The 16,988-nt window shown below is 41.7% G+C and overlaps 1 protein-coding gene across 2 annotated transcripts in view; it reads left to right on the top strand.

Moving 5' to 3' along the window:
* The first annotated feature begins 297 nt into the window (after window positions 1-297).
* The window catches only part of LOC142251355 (diacylglycerol kinase eta-like), a 238,719-nt gene continuing 222,028 nt past the window's right edge, over window positions 298-16,988 (top strand). The window contains exon 1 of one of the 2 annotated variants that reach the window (XM_075324067.1): window positions 298-751. The gene's annotated coding sequence lies outside the window, so the exon portion shown is untranslated. The remainder of the gene's footprint in view (window positions 752-16,988) is intronic. The other variant, XM_075324066.1, reaches the window with a different exon arrangement.

Genomic DNA, 16,988 nt, shown 5'->3' on the forward strand with positions numbered 1-16,988 from the left:
CTATCTATCTATCTATCTATCTATCTATCCCTCTATCTATCTATCCCTCTATCTATCTATCTATCTATCTATCCATTCTATCTATCTATCTATCCCTCTATCTATCTATCTATCTATCTATCTATCTATCTATCTATCTATCTATCCCTCTATCTATCTATCTATCCCTCTATCTCTCTCTCTCTCTATCTATCTCCATCCATCCCTCTCCATGTATCTCCCTTTTTGGAGGGTAGCCCCTCAGGCTGGAGGGTGATGGACGCTTCCATGGCTGCAGATGACAGAGGACATGCTGTAGAGGAGGGTAATGTAAGAGGAAGTCAATTTCTGTCTTCAGCATGTGTCCGATGATCCGCGCACATTGCAGATCTCCTGACTGCAGCAGAGCCCGGACCCGTCACAGCCCCGTGTCCTGGTCACGGGTGGAGGCAGCCGGGGCTGAATTACCGGCCCCGAGATACCGCACCGTGTGTCCAGGATGGCTGCCGCTGAGTGACAGGCGCTGCGGTGACAGCCGGGGGAGGGGAGCGCTGACAGCTCCAGTTGAGCAATGCAGAGTCTTGCTTCAGTCACTGTGATGAGGAAGGAGGAGGAGGAGGAGGCTGTGTGCCGGGGGTGAGAGGCAGAAATGGCTGCATGGATGGGGGGCTCGTCAGACCGCCTGCAGTGACCACCATCACCCATCCTGGGCTCCTACCTGCTCACATTTGGCGGCTTCCTCCAGGGATGACTGCAGCTATTCCATAAGCAGGTAGGTGTGATCTGCCTCCTGCTTATTATTGTCAGCCCTGTTATTTCTAGCATCCTAATGATGGCAGATTGCCTTTATTGGTCTATAAAGCACTGCAGAGCAGGAGACTTGTATGTGCTGGCTCCACAGGCTCTGCTGACATTCACCACTTATTAATGGAGGATGCCATTCATTTTGGGAATAATTGTTATTTTTTTCTGTCTAGCTAATGATACAAGTCATATTTGTAAATACATTTATTTATTTATTCCACCGGGTTCCGAATATTTACAAATAGAGCAGATGTCGTCACTAATGTATAAGACCATCACCAGATACTCCAAAGTCTGAATTGAGATATTTCCCATAATAACTGGATTTTTAATGTTTTATTATAACCTAAGACATCAGAGTTCCTCAGCTCACCTGTCTTCTGAAGAGGCATTAGGAGAACCATTAGTGATCTGACAGTACCCATCAGACCATTTATCATCCCACCATCATCAGTGGATTTGATCTCTTCCACCAGTGATGTGTTAGATCTTATTACCAGTTCAAGGTCGTCTTCTTCTTGAGATAAGTGTCAAACTTGTTGCACTGAATGGAACCCAATATACAGAAGATCCTTGGGCTTCCATTTCATTCATTGGGGTCGTGTTACTGACGAACTGCTGCTCATTTAAATATTCCGGAATGTCGTTTTATCATTGTCCTCCATGTTCTGGAGCAAGGGGGTAAAATTCATTTTTTGGGTTTTAATGTAGAATTTTAATATGGCAGCTCCCTGTATCATTTCTATTACATTGTGCTGCATTCACAGACATTGTCCACATTCTGTGCTCTCACCATTGAATGAAAGTCACGAAATCTCAGAATATTTTTCATTTTTGTTTGCTAAATACATGTATAAAGTATGATTTTTACAATTTAGTAGATCAGGAAACCATTGTCATGGGTTATACAGTATATATAGGATATAGGTCAACAGATATGGTACAGATCATGGAGTTCTGGAACACTAGAAGTGAAAGTAGTAATAGTTGTATTGGCAAAAAGGACTATTCAAAGTAGAAAAAAGTCATCTAAACCTGAATAGGTGCTCAAGAATCATAGGACCATGTCTTACTTACTTTGAAGGAGAACTATGAGATGCTCTCTGGCATTTCTTCACAACACTCCAGACAATGACCTTCTTTTACTAGATACTAGTCTCTCGTTGTGGATAGTGATGAGTGAATACTAACTATTCGGGTTATTCGTACCAAATACCTAGTACTTTTCCAGTACTCATCAGGAATAACTAATCAATGCAAGTCAATGGCGGAACCCGAGCATTTTTCTGGGAAATCTTCAAGAAAAATGCTTGAGTTCCCCATTGACTTGCGTAAGGTTACTTATTCGTTGCGAATAGTGGACTAGTACAAGGTATTGTCAGAAAAGAGAGGAAGAATTCAGCTCACCCCTCTTCACTCCCGATCTTACCTCTGGTGCACGGAAACACCCTGACCTGGGTGAAAACACATGGAGAAGAAAAAAGAAGGATTTCCAGAAACTCCAGGAGAGAATCGGCTTAAAATCAATTTCTTTATTGGTAATAAAAATCTTCCATCAATACAAGGCAAAAATATGGAGGCAAATAGGACAGAGGAGCAATTTCCTACATGTTTCGACCTGTAAAGGTCTTAATCATGGAATGCCAGTACTAGGTATTTGGTACAAATAATCCAAACCTGAATATTTAATATTCACTCGTCATCACTAGTTGTGGGGATTGAAAATTAGGAACCTCAGATGTAGAAACTTTAAGGGCCTGTGCATACATTGCAGATTTGTCATGTTTTTTTTCTGCTCAGATTTGTCACAATTTTTTGATGCCATTAAAGTTAATGAGAATCCAATAAAGATGTTCTTTGAAGGTGACAGTCTAAGGACTGTGATTAGGGAGGTAAAAAGTTCAATCTGGTGACTTTAGTGGTCAAGACAGAAGAGAACTTGAGCAAATATGAACAAAGACTTGACCTCCAAGGTGGTCATCATCAGGAGATGGCACTGGCTGGCCTAAGATGTCATAGCTGCTTGCAATATAGAGCTTCCAAGTTGTATGGAAAGGGAATGCTATTTTTTTTATTTATTAAGGGAGTCTTGTCATGTATTGTGTTGTCCCTTATTACATAACATCCCCTCTTGTTATATATAGCACCATCCCTTATCAGACAGCATTCCCTCTTGTCATGTATAGTGTTGCCCCTTATTACATACCATCCCCTCGTTATATATAGCTCCATCCCTTATCAGACAGCATTTCCTCTTGTTATGTATAGTGTTGTCCCTTATTACATAACATCCCCTCTTGTTATATATAGCTCCATCCCTTATCAGACAGCATTCCCTCTTGTTATGTATAGTGTTGTCTCTTATTACATAACATCCCCTCTTGTTATATATAGCTCCATCCCTTATCAGACAGCATTCCCTCTTGTTATGTATAGTGTTGTCCCTTATTACATAACATCCCCTGTCGTTATATATAGCTCCATCCCTTATCAGACAGAATTCCCTCTTGTTATGAATAGTGTTGTCACTTATTACATAACATCCCCTCTTGTTATATATATCACCATCCCTTATCACATCGCATTTCCTCTTGTTATGTATAGTGCTGTCCCTTATTATATAACATCCCCTCGTTATATATAGCTCCATCCCTTATCAGACAGCATTCCCTCTTATTATGTATAGTGTTGTCCCTTATTACATAACATCCCCTCTTGTTATATATAGCTCCATCCCTTATCAGACAGCATTCCCTCTTGTTATGAATAGTGTTGTCCCTTATTACATAACATCCCCTCTTGTTATATATAGCTCCATCCCTTATCAGACAGCATTCCCTCTTGTCATGTATAGTGTTGCCCCTTATTACATAACATCCCCTCTTGTTATATATAGCACCATCCCTTATCACATCGCATTTCCTCTTGTTATGTATAGTGTTGTCCCTTATTACATAACATCCCCTCTTGTTATATATAGCTCCATCCCTTATCACATCGCATTTCCTCTTGTTATGTATAGTGTTGTCCCTTATTACATAACACCCCCTCTTGTTATATATAGCTCCATCCCTTATCAGACAGCATTCCCTCTTGTTATGAATAGTGTTGTCCCTTATTACATAACATCCCCTCTTGTTATATATAGCACCATCCCTTATCACATCGCATTTCCTCTTGTTATGTATAGTGTTGTCCCTTATTACATAACACCCCCTCTTGTTATATATAGCTCCATCCCTTATCAGACAGCATTCCCTCTTGTTATGAATAGTGTTGTCCCTTATTACATAACACCCCCTCTTGTTATATATAGCTCAATCCCTTATCAGACAGCATTCCCTCTTGTTATGTATAGTGTTGTCCCTTATTATATAACATCCCCTCTTGTTATACATAGCTCCATCCCTTATCAGACAGCATTCCCTCTTGTTATGTATTGTGCTGTCCCTTATTATATAACATCCCCTCTTGTTATATATAGCTCCATCCCTTATCACATCAACATTCTCTCTTATTCTATATACTATATATAGATTGAAAAAAATAATAATGGTAATACTCAGTTTCCTTAAATTAAAGACATCAGTGACATTACTAACAAAATGGTAGTAGATGAGAAATTCTGGAGAAAATTTGTTTTCTATTTTAATCAATTTTCCAGTACCATCTAGGAGATTTAGAGGACACAATCCATTATAAAGGCTTGATAAACTTTTAGTTAACCAAAGGCTGGAAGATGAATAAAATAGTAAACTAAGTATTTTCGTACCTTCTACCGGAACCAGGGCTGCCTCTTTGGTTTTGTTGACAGGCTGCAGCGTAGACTTCATGTGACCGCTGCAGCCAGTCACTGGGCTCAGTAGCTCGGCCCTATGTGGAGAACTACTTCTGACCTCGGTGATTTGTTGCAGCCATCACTTGTGTTTTCAAAGGAACATCATTGCAGAGGTCTATCAACAAAGACTGAGAGGAAGCACAGGAGCTGAGGATGGGGGGACCACCTCCATTTATTATATTATACAACAATAAGCTTTCTATAATGAAGTGTCCTGTGTATTCTTTATCTTTTTTAGCTGCATGGACACTTCATTATTGAACCACGACTAGGGCTTATTTTAGGGGAAGGGCTTATATTTAAGCCTTACGCTGAAAATGCTGAAACCTCCTGCTAGGACTTATTTTTGGAAAAACACGGTAGATAGATGGATCAGGAGGTTCAAATATTTTAGGCTCACATAGACTTACCCCCACAATTAGACTAGTTAAAACCAAATGACTTAACTTTTCTAATTTTGGGGGTTAGTCTATGTGAGCCCATATTGTAGGTCAACTATTTTAATATTGTTTATAATTAACCCTTAAAAATGATAAACAAGGCAGAGATGTAGCAAATATTAAGTTGACAGTCACCGACATTGCAGATCTTATCACGAGATTGACTGAAAGTTTGCTACATGATGGAGCATTTCACAATGGCTGTCAAGATACAGTTTGCAACATCTGTATTTACCATCCTATCTTGGTGACTGTGACCATAGTGCACATTGCTGAGATTAAATGTAAAGATAAATCAACTAGATCATGATGAGGAACATTTATGTATAATTATATAATTGCTCAGATTGTGCAATTGTCTTATTTGATGTGTGGCCCTCGTCTCTGCCTCTGATGATGAAGAGATTCACACTGACTCAGTTGGAATGGCTGCAGCAAGTTTCATTTTCTGTTTTATGACAGTTCACAGCGTGCCTCCTAATAGGCGTTGCAAGGCTTAGCAACACTCTTATTCCCTTAAAGGGGTTGTCCACTACTCAGGCAACTTCTTCTTAAAGAGAATCTGACAGCAGGTTTTTGCTATGTAAGCTGAAGACAGCATGCTGCAAGGGTTAACACAAAGAATTCAGGGATGCCTGTATTCTCACAGTCCAGTCTGTTGTTTATTTGCTATGTTTTTTTAAGCAGCAAGACCCTTATCATTGCAGGACTAAAAAGTCACGAGCATGGCAGTCCATGACACCTCACTCATAGAGCCTAGTGTAGGTGAGAGCACCCCTCTCAGCTCTGCTATACGGCTAAAACTAAAAATTGTGATGGTGTCAAAACGGCTGCAGCCAGTGATTTAAGTGATACATCGTTGAATTCAGGATCTCTTTGCCTACATTATGCTGCTCTCAGATGAGGTAGCAAAAATCTGCTGACAGATTCCCTTTAAATACTGTATTCCTCAATGTAAAATGAAAATACCCTCCAGAACCAGTGTCGGTCCTTTGATGTTGACCTGGGTCTCCCAAGGTTTGCGTGTGTGCTAAGCTGTCTACATTCTCGTGGCTTACCCTAAAGAAAAAAGATTCTGATTCCTGTAACTTGTAAAATGAACATGGTCATACATGTAATGGCAAATCGCCTGCAATAAAATAGAATTGAACATATTCACCCTTCTATTAGAGTTGTACTGAGTGTGCTTCCATGTTTCCAAAGCCCTCTTGTAGGACGGAGAAAGTAATAATATACAGATTGATAGAAAGTGTCGGCCTTCGTGCTACCTGTGTGACTGCAGAGGGCGCCCAGCTCTCCTAGTAGGGAGGATGATGCCGGCTACAGCTGATCTATACCAGCTTCATATACGCAACGCTGTCAGAGGAGTGCTGGGCACCAATGTCTATGACTGATTGTATGTGGCTGTGCCCTGTGGTCATTATATAATGCGTGCACTACGTGTGTGTCCTTTTCTGCCATCATCTGTGGCCGATATTGATCCATCAGAGAGCTTTCACTTACCGCTGTTTTCTTACCTACAAGGTTCTGATGCCAGAACGTCCCATGAATGACGCTGTAGTGGATGGGAATAGCTTTGTAACTTTTTTTCTGAAAAGGAAACAATCACTGATGGGTCTTTGATGGTAAAAATTGACACTGACCAAGGAGTGATGAAAATCTGATCCAACGTGGGCTTAGAGTATGGCAGCGCTGAATTGCAGAAGTGAGAAAGATACCAAATGCATATGTTAAAGAGTCAAAAAGGGGCATTCATTTAGGTGCTTATACCAGAAATCTGGGGTAAACAACCTTAAAGGCCGCTTTACACACTGCGATATCGGTAGCGATATCGCCATCGTGCGTACCCGCCCCCATCGGTTGTGCGTCACGGGCAAATCTCTGCACAACATCGCCCGGACCCGTCACACTACTTACCTTCCCTGCGATGTCGCTGTGACTGGCGAACCGCCTCCTTTCTAAGGCCAGGTGCAGGCTCCTCGGGGTAGACGGACATTTCGTATCTCCTGGTGGACCCGTAGAAGTACTAGGAGGTACGAAACGGCCGTCGTCCCCAAGGAGCCTGCCCCCGGCTCTCTTACCGCTCTTTTACCCTGCTTTATGGAACAAATAACGGATTTAGATTTTTACTGTGAGTGCCGTGGCTTTCTTTCTTATTGTGGACTATCTCGCTCTCCTTCCAATTTCCATGAGCGCCCAGGACCAGTGCAGTAATCTGTTGACCAGATCGGACTCACTCCTCCCTGGCACCAGCATATGACGCAAAGTGGAGGTGCAAACCCACTTCTCTTTTGATTTTCTTTGCTATATTGCCCCTTCCCCCACACTGGCTGCATCGAGGTGTTCCGGTAATTACACTAATCATGTAATTAAACTTGCAATAAATCTGCAGTGAGATCAGAGCCGACTGTCCTTAGATCTTAAACATCTCGCCTGCCTGTTCTGGGCCACTCCTATGGCTCCTATCTGTGCTCTTCTCCCATCAGTTTCTAATCATGCAGGAGGTTAGACCAGGAGACCAGAGCTCTATTCTTACATATCACACACTGAGAAACCTTCTCTAAGCTATGGCAGGGACATGTTCTTTACTTTGAAGTTGCCTGATAATAATTGATCAGCATCATAAAAGAAGACATATACCCCCAGTGCAGAATTATTAGGCAAGTTGTATTTTAGAGGATTTTTTTTATTATTGATCAACAACTATGTTCTCAATCAACCCAAAAGACTCATAAATATCAAAGCTTAATATTTTTGGAAGTTGGAGTGTTTTTTTTTAGATTTGGCTATCTTAGGAGGATATCTGTTTGTGCAGGTAACTATTACTGTGCAGAATTATTAGGCAACTTAATAAAAACCAAATATATTCCGATCTCGCTTGTTTATTTTCACCAGGTAAACCAATATAACTGCACAAAATTTAGAAATAAACATTTTTGACATGCAAAAACAAAACCCAAAAAAATTAGTGACCAATACAGCCACCTTTCTCTATGATGACACTCAGCAGCCTACTATCCATAGATTCTGTCAGTTGGTTGATCTGTTTACGATCAACATTGGGTGCAGCAACCACCACAGCCTCCCAGACACTGTTCCTAGAGGTGTACTGTTTTCCCTCCCTGTAGATCTCACATTTTATGAGGGACCACAGGTTCTCTATGGGGTTCAGATCAGGTGAACAAGGGGGCCATGTCATTATTTTTTCATCTTTTAGACCTTTACTGGCCAGCCACGCTGTGGAGTAGTTGGATGCATGTGATGGAGCATTGTCCTGCATGAAAATCATGTTTTTCTTGAATGATACCAACTTGTTCCTGTACTACTGCTTGAAGAAGTTGTCTTCCAAAAACTAGCAGTAGGTCTGGAAGTTGAGCTTCACTCCATCCTCAACCCAAAAAGGTCCCACAAGTTCATCTTTGATGATACCAGCCCATACCAGTCCCCATCTCCACCTTGTTGGCATCTGAGTCGGAGTGGAGCTCTCTGCCCTTTACTGATCCAGCCTCTGGCCCATCCATCTGGCCCATCAAGAGTCACTCATTTCATCAGTCCATAAAACCTTTGAAAAATCAGTCTTAAGATATTTCTTGGCCCAGTCTTGACGTTTATATTATATTTCTTGTTCAAAGGTAGTCATTTTTCAGCCTTCCTTACCTTGGCCATGTCCCTGAGTACATCAGAAAAGGTCAGTGGAGCCTCTGTTAGGAGTCTCAACACAGAAAATAGCCAGATATCCCTCCAGGAAGGACCTAGCCAAGGAGTGGCTCTTTTTAGAAGACCACCATAACCACCATATTAGGTGGCCCTTTTAGTCAATATCCAACTCTTTGACGAGTTTAAAGATATGACAAGGGAAATACCAAGGCCAGGTATCCATCCACAGACAGCTGTTTCGGGGTATTGCCCCTCATCAGTGTGGAGTAGGATTCTGGCTAGGTGGGAGCAGTGTCTAGTAGACCAGCAAGACAAAATAATCACTGACTCCTAACAGAGGTTTCACGGACCTTTTTTGATTTGCATACTTCCCAGGGGGCAATGCACCTAGGATTTCACTGTTTTGAGTGCCTTTGTTGGCTGCTGACAGTGTTTTTTCTGGCTGGTTTCCCCTAGATCAGTGATTGTTTTGTCTTGCATGTCCCTGAGTATGGCATAGCTTGTGCTTTTTGATACTCCAGTAACGTTGCAGCTCTGATATATGGCCAAACTGGTGGCAAATAGTATCTTGGCAGCTTCACGCTTGATTTTCCTCAATTCATGGGCAGTTATTTTGCGCCTTTTTTGCCCAACACGCTTCTTGCGACCCTATTGGCTATTTGCCATGAAACACTTGATTGTTTGGTGATCACGCTTCAAAAGTTTGGCAATTTCAAGACTGCTGCATCCCTCTGCAAGACATCTTACAATTTTGGACTTTTCAGAGCCCGTCAAATCTCTCTTCTGACCCATTTTGCCAAAGGAAAGGAAGTTGCCTAATAATTAAGCACACCTTATATAGGGTGTTGATGTCCTTACACCGCACCCCTCCTCATTACAGAGATGCACATCACCTGATTTACTTCATTGGTAGTTGGCTCTCAGCCTATACAGCTTGGAGTAGGACAACATGTATAAAAGTATCATGTGATCAAAATACTCATTTGCCTAATAATTCTGCACACAGTGTACGCTCCCAGTGAAAACTGTCTGATAACACCCACTGGTACTTAACAAACCTTAACTCATTAGATGCCAAATACTTTGATTACTAAAATCTTGGAGAGGAAACAAAAAACTAGAACGTTATATTCCGCTCTGCAGCCACTATTAGCGACTCAATATGAAGTTTTTGTGAAAGATACTCTTCAAAGTAGCACTTTAGGTACTTGTAGCCTAGGTGTATTGTTTTTCCCACTTTGTATGTTAATAATTTTGCCTTTCAGACCCTGAATACAGCATTTATCACAGTGCTTTGAAACGGTACTCTTTCTTTTATAATGATTCTGCCAGTTGCACAATCCATACAATTCTCTTTATTACAAGTAGACTTACACAGCTATAATCTCCTTGTTTGGAGCTTGCATCATTTGTATGTTTTTCAGCATTCATTACAAAATCCCTCGCTTTCCCATATCAGTTTTTTTTATTGCAGTTTGTAAAATAATAGACACATTTTGTACCCCAAAAAATAAAGAAATAAAGCCATGCTGGACTAGATGTCTGTTTATGCATTAATAACAAAAAAAGACAGCTGCACTCTGAAATGCTAAAGCATGCAAACAATGAATGCAAGAATATAGATATGCATTACTGCGAAAGGAAACCTGGGAAAAATTGAGATATTTAGCATACAAAAATGGCCATTTTTATATCAGTCCCGTAGCCACGTCAAGACATATCTTGTATACTGGGAACCTACTCTGAACTGAAGCCTCTCTCTGAGTTAAAAACCTCCATATGTATGGGCATATAGGGACCTCCTATAGAGAATAAAATCACCTGTTGCTAATGGAGGAGGGCATGACTCCATAATCTAGACAAAAAAATTGACGGCACTCCCAAAATGCAGTCTGAACAGGTGCAAAACTGAACATGACATATAATAACAAAAAAAAGACAGTTGCACTCTGAAATATTAAAGCGTACAAACAATGAATGCAACAATATAGATATGCATTACTGCTTAAGGAAATCTAGGAAATATTGACATGAAAAATATACGAGATATGCCTTGACGTGGGTACTGGGCAGATATAGAAATGGGCATTTTTGCATGCTAAATATCTCGACTTTTCCTAGATTCCCTTAATCAGTAATGCATGTCTATATTCTTGCATTCATTGTTTGCATGCTTTAGCCTTGACGTGGCTACTGGGCAGATATAGAAATGGCCATTTTTGTATGCCAAATATCTCAAATTTTCCTAGATTCCCTTAAGTAGTAATGCATATCTATATTCATGCATTCATTGTTTGCATGCTTAGCCTTGACGTGGCGACTGGGCAGGTATAGAAATGGCCATTTTTGTATGCTAAATATCTCAAATGTTCCTAGATTACCTTAATCAGTAATGCATGTCTATATTCTTGCATTCATTGTTTGCATGCTTTAGCCTTGACGTGGCTACTGGGCAGATATAGAAATGGCCATTTTTGTATGCTAAATATCTCAAATTTTCCTAGATTCCCTTAAGTAGTAATGCATATCTATATTCATGCATTCATTGTTTGCATGCTTAGCCTTGACGTGGCTACTGGGCAGGTATAGAAATGGCCATTTTTGTATGCTAAATATCTCAAATGTTCCTAGATTACCTTAATCAGTAATGCATGTCTATATTCTTGCATTCATTGTTAGCATGCTTTAGCATTTCAGAGTGCAACTGTCTTTTTTTGTTATTATATGTCATGTTCAGTTTTGCACCTGTTCAGACTGCATTTTGGGAGTGCCATCAGTCTTTTTGTCTTGTTCATTCATTAAGGCTGCTAAATATATGAGGAAATTCTGTAAATTGTAACCTGCGTATGTTTTCTTTATTTCTGGTGGTGCCAGATTCCTATTTCTCCAAGTTGGTAAAGAAAGCAACACATCTCTAATGTCATCCTCCTCTGCCAGCCCCATAATTGTCGGAATATTGTTACTGGCAAATACCAGACATTGTATAATCAGCCAAACAGCCTTGTAGATCATCTGGGCGTAGACAGTATAGAGTTGACATTAATGTTCTTTTTGGATAGCAGTGTACACCACTTGCTTGGTTTTCTGTCATATGTTAGGTGCCAATTTCTTACCTCCCCTTTAGTCCTCCACCTCTTTAACACAAACCCTGCCTTTGAAGATCCTGGCATCACTCTGTCATTGTTTTCAGGATCTCAAGTGTTCAGTCCCCAAGGATTTTGTCCCTTGGTCACAATCTCCTTGTGGACAGTATGCGGAAACAGAAAGGTTAATGCCGCCAAGCCTTGGAAAGACAAGTCCGATGTATCTTAAGGGTGATTCATTAGACAACGCGTTTCGGAGAAACCATCTCATTCATCAGGTCACAATCACATGTAATTGATACCTACTGAAGGAGATAGTTTCTCCAAAACGCGTTGCCTAATTAATCACCCTTAAGACACATCGGACTTGTCTCATGTGATTTCCCCTGATGAAAGAGATGATTCTCCGAAACGCATTGTCTAAGAAATCACCCTTAAGACACATCGGACTTGTCTCATGTGTTTTTTCCCTGATGAAGGAGATGGTTACGCCGAAACATGTTGTCTAATAAAGCACCCTTAAGACACATTGGACTTGTCTCATGTGATTATTCCTTGATGAAGGAGATGGTTTCTCTGAAACGCGTTGTCTTTCTCTCTACAGCATGCCGGCATTAACGCTTCTGTTTCCTGATACTGTTTACACCTCATGGGGCTGCAGCAGTCATTGGATATCTATACTTTTAAGCAGTTGTGACTATCACAACCCAGCAAGGTGGGCCTCCATAGCATTTCACCCATTGTTACCCACCTGGATAAGACCCTATTTGCACTTCTCTGTCTTCCAGTCGTTTTTAGATCACCATTTTTTTGTGACCGGTTCATTCTTCAAAGTTTCTGTGTCTTTTACTTTCCCTCTCCACAGTCCAGGTCCTTCTCTTCACGCTTTTAGACAGTTGTGTGGCTTTCACTTAGCCCCTGAATCCAAAAAATGTCTGCTATGTTACTTTTCTACTTTCTTTTCCACACAAAACCCTATATATAGTTAAGGCCATATCTAAGGCCTAAAAGTCAACCAGACTTCAATTAGTCTGTACCAGCTTAACAGAATTTTCTTAACCCCACCCAAGAGGGCTGGGCTATAGCCGCCAGTAGATTTGAGTACTGGACCATAATCCTTCACTGGTTTCCACAGTTGGTCACCAATTTCTCACAGGCTTAGCTAAAAAGCTAAGCCCTCACGGCCCCCCGAGGAAGCCCTACACGAAACGCGCGTTGGGGTTGGTGACTCACTGACCGATACAGGGAACGTTATGGGTAAGCAGGAAAACACTTTTTGATACTTAGTATTACCATATTCTTGCTGTTTTTCTTCATCCCTAAGATATAGGATATCCTTTTGAGTTTTTTTTGGGCCATATTACGATCAATTGAATTGCTAGCAGCATTGATATTATATTTAATATGTAATGATTGCCTATTTTTGCTACCTGATTCATTTTTCCTTATATTTTGTATCTGTGTCACATGATTCATCTTTTGGGTACCACACCTGTACCTCCATATATTTGGTTACATCACTTTTTTAGAAAAAAAAAATATGATTTATTAATATATTATTTAATTTTTTAAATAAAAAAGTAATAAATATATTTTCATATCATAATGGATTTTGAACTCGATTTTTCTATCGGATATATAAAGCTAAGCCCTCAACCTGATCATTCAAAAAACCCATGCAGAACACTCACAGATCCAACTATTCAGAATAGCTACTGTCGATCACATACTAGCACACCATCTACATCATCAAGGGAATAGATCATTAGGACTTTTTGTTTTTTTTTTTTACGTATATGTATGCGATTGTTTCTAAAAATCATTTTTGCAATTGGGTTTCATTAAAAATTTTGCACCGCTTGCTGACTGCAGGATGAGTTAACAGAGAATGCTTCAGTGAGTCCACATGTCAATCTTGAAATCTATTTAAATGTTCCTATTGTGATTGGGGTAATAATGGTTTTATGTCTCATTACCTATAGAACAAGCAATTTTGCCCAATCTGTAAAAAAGGAAGTATGAAGTAATGTATGATGTAATGAGGATACTGATGTAACCGGGCCATTGTACTGTTGTGCTCAAGTTATTTTGTTTTCACAAGATTTTCAGTCCTTATTACAGGCTCAGTAAGGTGTAGCGGATAAGTGTCAAAATGTAATATCTGCACAATATTCCAATACAATGAGATTGTGCACAAATTCCTGCCACTACCGATCAGCAGCTGCTTAGAGAAGCCCATATTAGGTGAATTAAAATACTAATAGGGACCCTGATTCTAGTGATGTGTCAATTACTCGGCTGCTTGCTGCAGTTTTGATAGAATCAGTGTTTTCTCTGCTGTAGATGTAGTAGATGTCAGAATGCTGAGCTCTGTGTAACCCACACCCCTGATTGGTAGCGTCTTGTATACACTGTACATTATCAGGATGCTGCCAATCAGTGGTGGAGGTGGGGTCATGCAGATTAGCCTGACTGGCGTGCATGTGAGACCTAGTCCGGCAGTGATAATTTCCTGCTGAGAAAACACTTATAATAATGGAACTACATGCCGGTGTAGGGGCTGCGAGTTGGCTTAGTGGACCCACTGGGCCACAGGACAGACCCAGGCTTACCCGTTAGTAGTAAGGGTTTCACTAAATACCCACTCTGAGGCGGACACCAGGTACCACTCTCATGCCAGTGCCCTGGACTGTGGCAGCTGACCCCAGGACAGTTGACGGATTCAGGTCCAGGCGGGATGACTAAGACAAGCTGGACAGGTGGGTACGGACAGGAATGGTAGGTACGACAGGGACAGACAGGTATGGGAAGGCAGGTACAGGTGACCGACACAGGGGTAACGTAGACTGGAATACTAACTAACTGAATGCATTGCGCAGGCACCTCCCCTAATGGGAGGGTGCCTTAAACTCACAGTGCATTTCAGCCATAGGCTGAGAGGCATTTCTTAGAAATAGCATGCCAACTCTTTAAGAGGAGGGGCACGAGTCTTAGGTGCACTCCCAGGAACCCTGTGCGGCATGTTGAGCGCCCTCGCTGGCTGCCGGCAGTGTTTTCTCTGGCTGGTCTCCCCGAGATCAGTGATTGTTTTGTCTTGCTGGTCTACTAGGAATTGCTCCCACCTAGCCAGAATCCTACTCCACACTGATGAGGGGCAATACCCCGAAACAGCTGTCTGTGGATGGATACCTGGCCTTGGTATTTCCCTTGTCATATCTTTAAACTTGTCAAAGAGTTGGATATTGAGTAAAAGGGCCACTTAATATGGTGGTTATGGTGGTCTCCTAAAAAGAGCCACTTCCTGGCTAGGTCCTTCCCGGAGGAATATCTGGCTATTTTTTGTGTCGAGACTCCTAACAGAGGCTCCACGGACCTTTTTTGATTTGGATTCTTCCCAGGGGGCAATGCACCTAGGATTTCACTGTGTTGAGCGCCTTTGCTGGCTGCCGGCAGTGTTTTCTCTGGCTGGTCTCCCCGAGATCAGTGATTGTTTTGTCTTGCCGGGGAAGAAGCCAGCAGAGCACATAAAAGGACATTTGGCAGCAGGGGTGAACGAGACTTGCCGGGGCTGGTGAGTAAGTCGGTGACCCTGCAGGGATGTTGGCACTACAATGCTGTCATGATCCAGGCTGGCTTTTCCCTGCTGTAGTTACACAAAGCTCTTGCCTGGTCATGTCAGGGGTTAACTTCCCTTGCCTCGTTCTGGATCCCAGGACGCTATATATTGCCTCTCTACCTATGGGTCAGTGCCAGTGATATTTCTGCCTTGCAGCTTGTATACTGGCTCTGGTGAGTGTTCCTGATCTGCCCTGCCTCCCTGCTACTGTGTCCTGACCTGTACCCTCCCCGTTCGTCCTTCTGTCCCGGTCCCTGACTTCCCGCTCCTATCTGATGTTTGTGTTTCCCTCTGCATACCTGATCTCCCGGCTTCTGACTCGGTTCTGTTTTCTGACTTGATTTTGATCCTCCCTTTTAAGTGACTTTTTTGGCTAGACCCTGACTGTTTGACCACTCTATTGCCCCCTGGTGGTTCGCCTGTTAACTGCCTGCTGAAGTTACTCTACTGTACTTCTTCAGCTGCCTTTCTGTTACAGTGTGACTTTGTCTTTCCTTCACTACTCTGCTGCCACCTAGTGGGGAATATGCTGTACTACGTCTTACTAGCCTTTGTACAGCATGACAACTACAACACACAGCCTAATAAGATACACATCTCTCTTGCTCTACATTATCTTGCTCTCAGATTAAATAGCAAAATCCTTCTGACAGATTCTCTTTAGCCAAATTCATTTTGAAATGTGAGTGTCATTAGACTACAGGCACCCAGTCTGTTAGGGCAAGTCGCGATAAATTAATAATATAAAGCTGGTGTAAAGCCTTTATCGAGTAGAGGAGAAAAGTAAGGTATTGATCTATAATAGCCTAGAATGGGTCAAAAGACAATTCTACAATTGAGACTCCAGCAATGAGAGTCATTATCTCCAAATGAAATCTTATGAATCTTCCCAGACGTCTGCAGACGGCAAATAGCACATTGATGATTCTAGGGGGTTTTGAGGATCTCAGAATATCATGTACAGGAATGCATGCTTTACACTCCTCAGTTTTTGCATTTATAAGTCCACCATTAAAAAGAAAATGTCACGGGCGGGGATAGATGCTATACCAGCCATATAGTACAATACAAAGGGAAGACGAAAGGAATGCCCTATTGCTAGGGAATGGGGGATGTGGTGACCCCTGACAAAAACCTGCAGCTCACCCTCATTGGCCTCCCCAACCCCATACAGGTTTCCACCTGTTGCTGAGCAGGAATACCTCACCCTAGACAAACCCTGATCTCAGCCATCAGTAAGGGTATGAGCGCTTGTCAACACCACTAACACTAAGGGAGACAAAAGGAAATAATACAGGGGAAACACAAATGCTACCAACTGAGCCTAGGTAGATAGCAAAAGTCAAACACTTATCTTAGGAGCAGCTACTACAGATGTCTCTGGAACAACAAGAGAAGACGACCGCTGCAGACCACAGCCAGGAACAACTATAAACCGCACCCAAACCACCTCAAGGTGAGGTCTATAAAGGAAGTCAGAGGCAGGAAACAGAGAGGAAAAACTAACAGTTTCCCAGGGTCACAAAGTCCACTACAGACCATAGAGAGGAACAACTATAAGCCACACCCAA

Source organism: Anomaloglossus baeobatrachus, chromosome 9 (genome assembly GCF_048569485.1).
Source record: "Anomaloglossus baeobatrachus isolate aAnoBae1 chromosome 9, aAnoBae1.hap1, whole genome shotgun sequence".
Lineage (NCBI taxonomy): Eukaryota > Metazoa > Chordata > Amphibia > Anura > Aromobatidae > Anomaloglossus > Anomaloglossus baeobatrachus.